This window comes from Giraffa tippelskirchi, chromosome 5 (genome assembly GCF_054371585.1).
Source record: "Giraffa tippelskirchi isolate mGirTip1 chromosome 5, T2T-mGirTip1v1.2.pri, whole genome shotgun sequence".
NCBI lineage: Eukaryota > Metazoa > Chordata > Mammalia > Artiodactyla > Giraffidae > Giraffa > Giraffa tippelskirchi.
This window is the reverse complement of record NC_137279.1, coordinates 64,295,230-64,307,777: the sequence shown is the minus strand read 5'-3', so window position 1 is coordinate 64,307,777 and position 12,548 is coordinate 64,295,230. Positions and strand designations below refer to the sequence as shown.

Genomic DNA, 12,548 nt, shown 5'->3' with positions numbered 1-12,548 from the left:
TTATGGAAGAAAGCAAAGAAGAACTAAAGAGCCTCTTGATGAAAGTGAAAGAGGAGAGTGAAAGGGTAGGCTTAAAACTCAACATTCAAAAAAAAAACATCATGGCATCCGGTCCCATCACTGCATGGCAAATAGATGGGGAAGCAACGGAAACAGTGAGAGACTATTTTCTTGGGCTCCAAAATCACTGCAGATGGTGACTGCAGCCATGAAATTAAAAGACATTTGCTCCTCGAAATAAAAGCTATGACCAAACTAGGCAGCATATTAAAAAAACGGAGACACTTTGCCAACAAAGGTCCATCTAGTCAAAACTATGGTTTTTCCAGTAGTCATGTATGGATGTGAGAGGTGGACTGTAAAGAAAGCTAAGCGCCGAAGAATTGGTGCTCTTGAACTGTGGTGCTGGAGAAGACTCTTGAGGTTCCCTTGGACTTCAAGGAGATCAAACCAGTCCTTCCTAAAGGAAATCAGTCCTGAATATTACTTGAAAGGACTGACGCTGAAGTTGAAGCTCCAATACCTTGGCCTCCTGATGTGAAGAACTGACTCCTTGGAAAAGACCCTGATGCTGGGAAAGATTGAAGGCAGAAGGAGAAGGGGACGACAGAGGATGAGATGGTTGGGTGGCATCATCAACTCCATGGACATGAGTTTGAGTAATCTCTGGGAGTTGGTGATGGACGGGGAAGCCCAGCTTGCTGCAGTCCATGGGATCGCAAAGATTCGGACAGAACTGAGGGACTGAACTGAACTGAACATAATTTTGGTTTGTCAATTATACCTTCATAAATTTGGGGAGATGAGCACAATCATAAAAATTCAAATATATATCAAGTTTAGAGTTTCTTGACTCAAGCCTCCTCATTTTAGGCCATTTTTAACAGTAAGAACCACCTCTGCATTTCTTTGGTGAATTATCAGTTGTGCTGGCAAAATGTGAAATCCATATTTTTTATACCAAGATTGAGATCATCACCCATAATTAATGTTGAACAATGTTAGGTGTCAAGCTCAGAGTTATGCAAGTTTAAAACAATTGAAAACAATTTACAAACATCTTGACCTCAGGCTGAAGCACTATTGTTTTCTCTGTGACTGTGAGCTGGAAACTGTAAATTAGATAAACGTGGTTTTCACCAAATTAATAAAGAAATTCACTCTGTAGCCTATGCAGATATCTAAACATTGAGTTGCCTGGTTCATCAGCAACTAACTGTCAATAGCACAAATGCTTTAATTGTAGCTCAATCATATTTTCTTGTTCCCTAACCACTCTACAACTTACTAATTATTTGGAATGTTAAAGGCATGATGATTATGTATTTTACTACATATAAAATATATGATGTTCATTAATGATCTTTAGTAATTAACCTAGAAAACATTAAAGTGAAAGAAAGTGAAAGTGAAGTCACTCAGTCCTGTCTGACTCTTTGCGACCCCATGAACTGTAGCCTACCAGGTTCCTTTGTCCATGTGATTTTCCAGGCAAGAATAATGGAATGGGTGCCATTTCCTTCTCCAGGAGATCTTTCCGACCCAAGGATTGAACCCGGGTTTTCAGAATTATATACCCAAGAATAAGGAGCATCAGTTCAGTTCAGTTTAGTCGCTCAGTCGTGTCTGACTCTTTGTGACCCCATGGGCTGCAGCACACCAGGCTTTCCTGTCCATCACCAACTCCTGAAGCTACTCCATTGAGTCTGTGATGCCATTCAACCATCTCATCCTCTATTGTCCCCTTTTCCTCCCACCTTCAATCTTTCCCAGTATCAGGGTCTTTTCCAAGGGGTCAGTTCTTCGCATCAGGTGGCCAAAGTATTGGAGCTTCAGCTTCAGCATCAGTCCTTCCAATGAATATTCAGGGTTGATTTCCTTTAGGATTGACTGGTTTGATCTTTTTGCAGTCCAAGGAACTCTCAGAGTCTTCTCCAACACCACAGTTGAAAAGCATCAGTTCTTCGACACTCAGCTTTCTTTATAGTCCCAACTCTCACATGTACACCTGACTACCGGAAAAACCATAACCTTGACTAGACGGACCTTTGTTGGTAATGTCTCTACTTTTTAATATGCTGTCTAGGTTGGTCATAGGTTTTCTTCCAAGGACCAAGCGTTTTTTAATTTCATAACTGCAGTCACCATCTTCTTTGCATTTAATAGCACATGTTAGAAATAACACAAAGATCCATCAGATTCATTATAGTCACTCAATGGACTACAGTATTGTGTACTTCTTAAATAATGTCATAACTTTTAATACACAGAAATGGAAGGGTTATGCAAATATATAGTAAAGTTAAAAGTTGTTTGTTAGTATAACCTGGATTTTGGGAAGAGTTTTACAAACAAGCAAAAAATACTATTAACACTAATGTACTTCATATTAGCTTATATATACACAAAGAAAAAAGTGGGAAAATATTAATTGAAAGTGTTTGTCATTGTCCTTGGGATGAAATTTGCATGGATACTTGCTATTTTATGTACTTCTGATTTTTGACTTATTTTAACAACAAATAGCCATTTTTGTCATTAGAATATAAAATCAACATAAAGTGAAATGTAAATAAGAGAAGTAACACAAAGTTTAAATATTTAAAAATATTTTTTGCAGAAGTGCCTGAGTAACTTATGATATAGTGATTCTTTTATTTAAATGATATTAAAAAAAAACAACTTTAGTTTGAAGCATCTTAGGGTTTTGCTGGATTTACAGAATTGTAGTTGGTGGTGCAAACCCTTGTTATTTGAATAAGAATATGAGTTTTGTTAGGTTTTCCTTGAATTCAAGTCAGAATATTTTTGTTTACTTCTAATAAACTTGAATTTCTTTATTACTTAACAGCAAGAATGATATAATTTACAGAAAGCACAAAACTAAACTTAATGATTAGGTGAATTAACCAAGAATGAGTAACTCTTTCTTGATAGCAGTAATAATAGTTTTCATTTGTATAGATTTTATAGTTACCAGATTGTTTACACAAGCATTTGTTTGTCCAAATCTTACAACACCCTTTACTAAAGCAGGGAAAACCTAAATCAATACCAAAGACTAAAATGCAGGCAAGTTATTCAAAGGGACAAGAACACAGGTTTACAGATTTTTTTCTAATGACTTTGAAAATCAATGAATGTACTATATCTGAAACCATTTCTATGATGCATTTCCAGTGTGTGCTTTTATGCTTTCATATATTAATTATCCATATCCATATGCTTTGAAAGTATAAAGTATTTTAAAGTTAATTGCTGTTAGAAATTCTTATATATTGATAATAATAACTTTTAAGCAATCTTGCTGTTATATGATGAACATACTTCAGATAATATCAGGTGAATGTAAGAAATATTGATATTAGCATCATTTATTTTTTCATCAATTATTATTACTGTATTATAAGTATTTCTGAAATGTCAGACTTTGACCTAGACACAGGTTATATGAAAATAGTAAAAAAAACTTTCATAATCACAAGGTGTTTCAAATTTTACAAATTTGATCCTGCTTGTAGACGAGTCTACACATCCTCCTTAAATTTGGGAGCATACTTTGAGAAAGTTATAAATAAACTGATTTGTTGATTACTTAGATAAAGCAGTTCTCTTTCTCTGCTGAAATGCAGTCATTCTTGCTGAATGTTATGGACAATATTTGAAGCCACTTTTTCATTTCTGGAAAGTTTTAATTCAGTCTTGTATGCTAGGTCATTTATTCCTTTATAATATTCATCACAAAAAATGCTATCAAGACTTCAGGTGTACACTACATATAAAGCAGATCTGTAGGTTATATGTGATATACTCCCAAATTTGTCATGTTGGAAATATAAGTCTTTTCAGCATGATGTTGTTTTCATCTGTGCAAATATAATACTGCCGTTGTGATTTGTGCCTTCAGTAATTCAATGTTCATCAAATTTCATATTACAGAATAAAGCAATACTGCTGATGTAACAGTGAAAATATGGGGGTTTTATATACACCGTCAGAAGATTGTCACAATGCATGAAACCCCTAATGCATTGACCTACTGTAAGAACTCATGTTAAATATCAAATGGATTCAGATACAAGCTGCAGGTTATATTAGTTTGTTGCTGATTTGTAATATGTGAAGAATGGATTTTTTCAATCTTTTTGTGTTCTGTTCTTACTTTCTTCTCTCTCTTTTCCCTTCCTCCTTCTACAAAGATTTACTGTAGAAAAATATTCGATGGGAAATTATAGTAAAATCTAAATTCATGAAAATACAATTTTGGGGACATCAATACTAAATGATATTGATCAGTGCAATTTGTATCAAAGGAAAAAACATCTTGGAGAAAGGGAATTATAAACTTTCATAAAGCTCCAAAGAAAACTCTTGGGTTGTTGTTGTTGTTGTTATTATTTTGTGAGAATTGCTTTGAACGTGTATGTTCAAAGGTGTATAAGAGAATGATAAGAAAGATAATGGAAAGAAAATTGATTGAACATTTATAGACCTCAATAAAGAATTTATTTTCAGAAGGGTCAATTTGTTGAGCTAATTTGCTCAGCCCTAATAATACTATTTTAGTGACTTTAGATTCAGTGTCTCTAACTTACTGGAAAATATTTGTCAAGACTAGATACATTCTATTCAAATATTCCACTTTCTTTTATTTCTACCAGGTAACACTTCTTGTGGTCCATGAAGGTACTTTTTGGAAGTTTAAGAAAGTATTGTAGAAAGTGTAGTTTTTAAATATAAATTTTAAGATTTTATAAAATACAAAATTAATGTGAATAATATGAGAATATTAAAACAAGTGAAGGTGGTTCTCTTCATCTTTTAAATATTCTGTTAGCATTTCAGGTACTTTTTGCATGAGAACTAAAAAGTGAAATTGACTAGAAATCAAAGTGAAACTGCCTAATCTGTATTCATTGTCTAAACTCTACTGTGCATATTTTGTAACTTTCCAATCAGTTCCCTTCTAAATGCCGAATACTTTTGATCTCAGATCAATTAAGAATTCTTTGTAGAAAGCTAACTTCATACAACTGATTAAATTAGTATATCTTTAAGAAACATTGACAAAATTTCTTTTACTATCTCCTTAGACTTCATATTTTGTACATATTTTGTGATTTGACAGTTCTTCTGCAAAGTCAAGTTAAAGGTATTGTCAAGTAATAATCATTTATTTGTTAATCATTAATGTTGGAAAAATTCTGAAAATTAACTAATGACTAATACATTGGAATACAGATTAGCTTATACAGAGTAGATGTACTAATGTCACATGGAAACCAATAGAGATGTTATACTGTGTATCTTAAAGTGGATTATGGTACTCCAAATTACCATATTCTTTAGTATTTTAAATCACTGATGAATGTACTACAACATATCATTATTTGTTACATTGAAACATACGGGAAAAGAGAAATAGTATATTTCACCCCAGGCAAAATAGAAAGCTTTTGTAGGTGATTCAAGGCAATTATCTCATAACATCGACTACCTGATTAACCTATACTATTTTTATTTGATAAATCACTACTGATACAATTTTTCTCTTTATTTTCTTCTGTGACAAACCATTTACCATTTGAGGATAAAAAAATAATTTTATTTTTATTTCTTTTTAAAGTGAAAATGAACATTTGTAGGTAGATACAACGTTCAGTCCATGGGGTTACAATAGTTGGATATGACTTAGCGACTAAACCACCACCATAACATTTGTAAGTAGATAGCTCAGTTGGTAAAGAATCCTCCTGAAATGCAGGAGACCTGGATTTGATCCCTGGGTTGGGGAAGATACCCTGGAGAAGGGAAAGTCTACCCACTCCAGTATTCTGGCCTAGAGAGTTCCGTGGACCATATAGTCCATGGGGTCCCAAAGAGTTGGACATAACTGAGCGACTTTCACTCTCACTTTCATAACAGTAAAGGAACTTTTGGCTTCAAGTTATTAATAGAAAGGACACAAGTTAACTTTAATAGTATGGAATTTTTATATCCACCCAGAAGTTATCTACAGATAGTTTTGCCCCAGGGTAAGTACTTTAGAGAGGTCCAGGTTTTCTGATCTTTATACTTTGTCTTTCTTGATGTTATCTTGTCTTCAGGCTTTCATTAGTAATCACCACAAAATATGTACCAGCTGGAATCAACAAAACAATTAAGTAAAAAGAGAAAAAGATGAAACTGTGTGTCTACAAAGAAGAGAATTTTCCCATGGGAAATTGTCAACTGGCCTAGCATCTTATCTGACAGCATTATATAACCTACCCACACAAAACCCGATTACTGGAAAGGAAGAAAAAATACTGTGATTGACGTAGAACAGCATTCCCTGTTCATTGAGATGGCACTGCAGGTAGCCTTTGAGAAGAAAATGGGTGGAAAGGAAAACCAAATCATGCTTCCTTTAGAAGAAGGGAAGAAAAATATTGGAGAAAGAACTAAAAGGGCACCCTAGTTTTACTGAATTTACTAAGAAAATTCAGATAATACTCATTTTTTAAATGAAGCAGAAAATATACATAATGAGAATTATAATTATAATTACACAATTTCACAAGTTTGGACAGAAATTTATACAGGAAACACCTTAACTAAGCCAGAAGACATTTCTGTACTTCAAGGAGAAATTTCCCTCACCCTCATGTCTTTTTCCATTCCATTCCTATATCATTTAAAAATGACTGTTTTGACTTCTGATAGATTATTCTGCATGTTTTTGAACTTCTTAAACTTAGAGTGTACATTTTGTGCTTTCTTGGGCCTGGCTTCTTTTTATCCATATCATATTTTTGTTGGCTGCTTAAATAGTTCAACATGTATTTACTATTTATTTTCTGTTTTTATTAATCTATCAGTTTGTTTATATATTGTTCTATTGATAGGCTTTTTTTGTGAATATACATTATTGCTCTTGGGTAAAAATCTAGGAATAGAATTGCTAGGTCAGAGGATATACGTGTGTGTGTGTGTGGGTGTGTGTGTGTGCATGTGTGTGTGTGTGTGTGTGTTTACTTTTAGAAGAAATTGTTAACTAATTTTCCAAGAGAGATTAATTACTTGCTCACTTGCAATGTATGAGAAATGTAAGTGTTCCACTTGTTGTTTAGCATTTGATATGGTCAGTTTTTTGTGTTTTTATATAGTTATTTTTTACTTTGTTTTCTTTTTAATGAAGCATAGCATCATATTAATTTTACATGTATACTATGATGATTCTATATTACATACAAAGTGAAATGATCGCCATAATAGGTCTAGTTAACATCCATCATCATATATATTTAAAATATTTTTTCTTGTGATGAGAATTTTTGAGATCTACTCTCTTAGCAACTTTCCAGTGTTTCTGTTAACTGGTCACCATGCTGTATATTACATTCCCAGGACTTATGTCTTGCTGAAAGATTGTGCCTTTTGAATACCTTCACCCATTTTGCCCACCCCTTAACCTCTAGCAGCTATCAGTCTGTTGTCTATTTGATTTTATTTATTTTCCTAGATTCGAGATACAAGTCAGGTCATACAGTATTTTCTCCACTGACTTATTTCAATTAACATGATGCAATCAAAGTCCATCCATGTTGTCAAGCATGGCAGAATATCCTTCATCTTCATGGCTGAATAATATTCCATAATATATGTATGTTGTTCAATTGCTCAGTTATGTCTGACTCTTTGCGACCCCATGGACAGAAGCATGCCAGCCTTTCCTGTCCTTCAATATCTCCTAGAGTTTGCTGAAACTCATGTCCATTGAGTTGATGATAGTATCCAACCATCTCATCCTCTGTTGCCCCCTTCTCCTCCTGCTGTCAATCTTTCCCAGCATGAGGGTCTTTTCCAATAAGTCAGCTCTTTGCATCAGGTGGCCAAATGATTGTAGCTTAGTATCAGTCCTTCCAATGAATGTTCAGAGTTGATTTTCCTTAGGATTGACTGGATTGATCTCCTTGCTGTCCAAGGGACTCTCAAGAGTCTGCCCCAACACCACAGTTCAAAAAAGTCAATTCTTCAGTGCTCAGCCTTCTTTATGGTTCAAATCTCACACCTGTAGATGACTACTGGAAAAAACACACCTTTGACTATATGGACCTTTTTCAACTGAATGATGTCTCTACTTTTTAATGTGCTTGTCTAGGTTTGTTATAGCCTTTCTTCCAAGGAAGAAGCATCTGTGAATTTCATGTCTGCAGTCACCATCCACAGTAATTCTGGAGGACAAGAAAATAAAGCCTGTCACTGTTGTTACTTTTTCCCTATCTATTTGCCATGAAGTGATGGGAGAAATAACTCCAGAAAGAATGAAGGGATAGAGCCAAAGCAAAAACAAGGCCCAGTTGTGGATGTGACTGGCGATAGAAGCAAGATCTGATGCTGTAAGAGTAATATTGCATAGAAACCTGGAATGTTAGGTCCATGAATCAAGGCAAATTCAGTTCAGTTCAGTCGCTCAGTTGTGTCTGACTCTTTGCGACCCCATGAATTGCAGCACGCCAGGCCTCTCTGTCCATCACCAACACCCAGAGTCTACCCAAAACCATGTCCATCGAGTTGGTGATGCCATCCAACCATTTCATCCTCTGTTGTCTCCTTCTCCTCCTGCCCCCAATCTTACCCAGCATTAGGATCTTTTCCAATGAGTCAACTCTTTGCATGAGGTGGCTAAAGTATTGGAGTTTCAGATTCAACATCAGTTCTTCCAATGAACACCCAGGATTGATCTCTTTTAGGATGGATTGATTGGATCCCCTTGCAATCCAAGGGACTCTCAAGAGTCTTCTCCAACACCACAGTTTAAAAGCATCAATTCTTCGGTGCTCAGCTTTCTTCACCGTCCAACTCTCACATCCATACATGACCACTGGAAAAACCATAGCCTTGACTAGACGAACTTTTGCTGGCAAAGTAATGTCTCTGCTTTTAAATATGCTATCTAGGTTGGCCATAACCTTCCTTCCAAGGAGTAAGCGTCTTTTAATTTCATGGCTGCAATCACCATCAGCAGTGATTTTGGAGCCCAAAAAAATAAAGTCTGCCACTGTTTCCACTGTTTCCCCATCTATTTCCCATGAAGTGATGGGACCAGATGCCATGATCTTAGTTTTCTGAACGTTGAGCTTTAAGCCAACTTTTTCACTCTCCTCTTTCACTTTCATCAAGAGGTTCTTTAGTTCTTCACTATCTGCCATAAAGCTGGTGTCATCCACATATCTGAGGTTATTGATATTTCTCCAAGCAATCTTGATTCCAGCTTGTGTTTCTTCCAGCCCAGCCTTTCTCATAATGTACTCTGCATATAAGTTAAATAAGCAGGGTGACAATATACAGCCTTGATGTACTCCTTTTCCTATTTGGAACCAGTCTGTTGTTCCATGTCCAGTTCTAACTGTTGTTTCCTGACCCGCATACAGGTTCCTCAAGAGACAGGTCAGATGGTCTGGTATGCCTGCCTCTTTCAGAATTTTCCACAGTTTATTGTGATCCACACAGTCAAAGGCTTTGGCATAGTCAATAAAGCAGAAATAGATGTTTTTCTGGAACTCTCTTGCTTTTTCGATGATTGGGAGGATATTGGCAATTTGATCTCTGGTTCCTCTGCCTTTTCAAACCAGCTTGAACTTCTGGAAGTTCACATTTCATGTATTGCTGAAGCCTGGCTTGGAGAATTTGGGGCATTACTTTACTAGCATGTGAGATGAGTGCAACTGTGCGGTAGTTTGAGCATTCTTTGGCATTGGAACGAAAACTGACCTTTTCCAGTCCTGTGGCCACTGCTGAGTTTTCCAAATTTGCTGGCATATCGAGTGCAGCACTTTCACAGCATCATCTTTCAGGATTTGAAATAGCTCAAGTGGAATTCCATCACCTCCACTAGCTTTGTATTGGAAGTGGTCAAATAGGAGATGGCAAGAGTGAACGTTGACATTCTAGGAATCAGTGAACTAAGATGGACTGGAATGGGTGAATTTAACTCAGATGACCATTATATCTACTAGTGTGGGCAGGAATCCCTTAGAAGAAATGAAATAACCATTATAGTCAACAGAAGAGGCTGAAATGCAGTACTTGGATGCAATTTCAAAAATGACAGAATGATCTCTGTTCGTTTCCAAGGCAAACCATTAAATATCATGGTAATCCAAGTCTATGCCCCAACCAGTAAGACCTATTAGAACTAATACCCCCAAAAGATGTCCTTTTCATTATAGGGGAGTGGAATGCAAAAACAGGAAGTCAAGAAACACCTGGCGTAACAGCCAAATTTGGCCTTGGAGTACAGAATGAAGCAGGGCAAAGGCTAATAGAGTTCTGCCAAGAGAATGCACTGGTCATAGCAAACACTCACTTCCAACAACACAAGAGAAGACTCTATACATGGACATCACCAGAGGGTCAATACTGTAATCAGATTGATTATATTCTTTGAAGCCAAAGATGGAGAAGCTCTATACAGTCAGCAAAAACAAGACCAGAAGCTGACTCTAGCTCATGTCATGAACTCCTTATTGCAAAATTCAGTCATAAAATGAAGAAAGTGGGGAAAACCACTAGACCATTCAGGTATGACCTAAATCAAATCCCTTATGATTATACAGTGGAAGTGAGAAATAGATTTAAGGGACTAGATCTGATAGACAAAGTACCTGATGAACTATGGATGGTGGTTCATGACATTGTACAGGAGACAGGGATCAAGACCATCCACAAGAAAAAGAAATGCAAAAAAGCAAAATGGTTGTCTGAGGAGGGGTTACAAATAGCTGTGAAAAGAAGAGAAGCAAAAAGCAAAGGAGAAAAGGAAAGATATACACAATTGAATGCAGAGTTCCAAAGAATAGCAAGGAGAGATAAGCGATCAATGTAAAGAAATATAGGAAAACAATAGAATGGGAAAGACTACAGATCTCTTCAAGAAAATGAGAGACACCAAGGGAACATTTCATGCAAAGACAGGCTCAATAAAGGACAGAAATGGTAGGGACCTAACAGAAGAAGAAGATATTAAGAATAGGTGGCAAGAATACACAGAATAACTGTACAAAGAACATCTTCATGACCCAGATAATCAGAATGGTGTGATCACTCACCTAGAGCCAGACATCCTGGAATGTGAAGTCAAGTGAGCCTTAGAAAGCATCACTACGAATAAAGCTAGTGGAGGTGATGGAATTCCAATTGAACTATTTCAAATCCTAAATGGTGATGCTGTGAAAGTGCAGCACTCACTATGTCAGCAAAATTGGAAAACTCAGCAGTGGCCACAGAACTGCAAAAGATCAGTTTTCATTCCAATCGAAGGAAAGGTAATGCCAAAGAATGCTCAAATTACCACACAATTGCACTCATCTCACACGCTGCTGCTGCTGCTGCTGCTAAGTCGCTTCATTTGTGTCCGAATCTGTGCGACGCCATAGACGGCAGCCCACCAGGCCCCTCTGTCCGTGGGATTGTCCAGGCAAGAGTACTGGAGTGGGTTGCCATTGCCTTCTCCGTCTCACACGCTAGTAATTCCAAAATTCTCCAAGCCAGCTTCAGCAATACGTGAACTGTGAAGTTCCAGATGTTCAAGCTGGCTTTAGAAAAGGCAAAGGAACCAGAGTTCAAATTGCTAACATCTGCTGGATCATCGAACAAGCAAGAGAGTTCCAGAAAAACATCTATTTCTGCTTTATTGACTATGCCAAAGCCTTTGACTGTGTGGATCACAATAAACTGTGGAAAATTCTGAAAGATGGGAATACCAGACCACCTGACATGCCTCTTGAGGAACCTGTATGCAGGTCAGGAAGCAACAGTTAGAACTGGACATGGAACAACAGACTGGTTCCAAATGGGGAAAGGAGTACATCAAGGCTGTATATTGTCACCCTGCTTATTTAACTAATATTCAGAGTACATCATGAGAAACGCTGGGCTGGAAGAGGCACAAACTGGAATCAAGATTGCCGGGAGAAATATCAATAACCTCATATATGCAGATGACACTACCCTTATGGAAGAAAGTGAAGAACACTCTTGATGAAAGTGAAAGAGGAGAGTGAAAAAGTTGGCTTAAAGCTCAACATTCAGAAAACTAAGCTCTGGTATCTGGTCCCATCACTTCATGGAAAATAGATGGGGAAACAGTGGCTGACTTCATTTTTTGGGGCTCCAAAATCACTGCAGATGGTGATTGCAGCCATGAAATTAAAAGACGCTTACTCCTTGGAAGGCAAGTTATGATCAACCTAGACAGCATATTAAAAAGCATAGACATTACTTTGTCAACAAAGATCTGTCTAGTAAAGGCTATGGTTTTTCCAGTGGTCGTGTATGGATGTGAGAGTTGGACTGTAAAGAAAGCTGAGCGCCAAAGAATTGATGCTTTTGAACTGTGGTGTTGGAGAAGACGCTTGAGAGTCCCTCGGACTGCAGGGAGATCCAACCAGTCCATCCTAAAGGAGATCAGTCCTCGGTGTTCATTGGAAGGACTGATGTTGAAGGTGAAACTGCAGTACTTTGGCCACGTGATGCAAAGAGTTGACTCATTTGAAAAGACCCTG

The 12,548-nt window shown here is 36.9% G+C and overlaps 1 long non-coding RNA gene across 1 annotated transcript in view; it reads left to right on the top strand.

The window, feature by feature from the left end:
* The window catches only part of LOC145507376 (uncharacterized), a 283,843-nt gene that overhangs the window by 26,472 nt on the left and 244,823 nt on the right, over positions 1 to 12,548 (top strand). The window lies entirely within an intron of this gene.